Consider the following 1,766-nt stretch of genomic DNA (forward strand, 5'->3'; position numbering starts at 1 on the left):
TTATTCACAATGAAATTTTTTTTCACTTCATTGTCGAAGAAGCATTAGGTTACAGGAAAGTCACATGAAAAACATAGGGATTCTATATATCCTTCTCCCCATCTCACATTTTCCTCTATTAGTAACGTCTTACATGAGTTGGCACATTTGTTACAACTGAACAAATATTGAAGCATTGCCACTAACTATGGTCAATGGCTTACATTATGGTTTACATTTTGTACCATACACTTCTATAGGTTCTGACAAAATGCATAATGATCTGTATCCATCATTGCAAGATCATGCAGAACAATTCCAGGGCCCTAAAATGCCCCATGTTCCATCCATTCTTCCATCCTCCTCCCCTAAGAATCCATGGTAACCACTAAGTTGCAGTTTTTAAAGAATAAGGTTCATAGTTACATGCATTAATATTGAGGGCTTGATGTGTTGGTCCATCTTCTTTTATTAGGCCCTGCCTATGTTCTTGAGAGACTCTTGCCCCTCTATTTGAGAACATAGCAGGACTTCTCAGGATGGGGGTTTAATATTTTCTTGTTTACTGTGTGGGTCTCCACCCACTGAGATAACACACTATGACAAGATAAACACTTTCATCTTCCGTAGAAGAATGCCCATCTACCTTAGAATTATTCAATGCTTATTTCACAACCAAATTTTATGGGCTCAATATGCTCCTCTCTGAAGCTCACACAGGTATAAGTACAAATGGGTTAAATATAGCCAATCTCAAATGTCTACCAATGCCTGTGGTCAGAGTCAGAGTGGCCACAGCTGCAGGTTAGAGCTGGCCAATGCTGTGCCTAAGGGAATGGGGGATGAGATGACTTCTGCTGGGGGGTCCTGCAGCAGAGCAGGCAGGGTCAGGGTGGACCCCATCCACATGGACATTGACATCACAGCATGGAGGGCACTGCATGGCAAGAGCCTCATTCTGCCCACAGCTACTCATAAAATGGTGGAAACATGCCCAGGTTGGCAAATCTTCAATGTTGCAGTTGCCAGTCCCCTGGGTTGGATCTCTTTGAATGGGCAGCATGTTCTAGAACACTTCAATTTGACTGGACTGCTAGTAGGAGTGAATGGCCATTGCACCAGTCCTTGGAAGAGGTGGGACTGCTACTCTATCAGATCTGGAAGAAAAAATATAGTTTTATAGATGATGCTCATACTTTGAAATCTAATGGAGTATGCCCTGCAGGGTTTTGGAATTGGTTGGGACCTGTAACTCCTGTTTTCCTTCCAATTTCTCCCCTTAGGGATGGAAATGCATACACTGTGGCTGTCCGTCCATTGTACATAGGAAGTAGATAACTCATTCTCTAGTTTTCAAAGGTCCACAACATGATGGGAATTGTGCCCCAGGACAGAACATACCTATAAGGGATTTTGATGAGATTTTGTATTTAGCATTGTTGCTGAATTGATTTAAGACTTTTGGGATACTGTGATGAATGAATGCATTTTGCATATAGAAAGAACCAAAGGGTGGAGTGTGGTGGTTTGCAATTTTATGTAGCCCAGAAAATCATGTTTTTAAAACTAATTCATTCCTGTGGGTATTTCTTTAAATTGATTGTGATGTGATTTAGGTACTTGCATTGTTACTGATTTAAGGTTTGTTTGTTTTTTTAATATTGTAATGTCTTTTTGGAATTCAGAGGGTGGCATGAACCAGTTTGATATAGTTATGAATTCCACAAATATGTTTGTAAACTGGTCTGTACCTGAGCATGATTAAATTATGATTAGGGCTTTGATTG

The sequence above is a fragment of the Dasypus novemcinctus genome, chromosome 14 (genome assembly GCF_030445035.2).
Source record: "Dasypus novemcinctus isolate mDasNov1 chromosome 14, mDasNov1.1.hap2, whole genome shotgun sequence".
In the NCBI taxonomy this organism is placed as follows: Eukaryota; Metazoa; Chordata; class Mammalia; order Cingulata; family Dasypodidae; genus Dasypus; species Dasypus novemcinctus.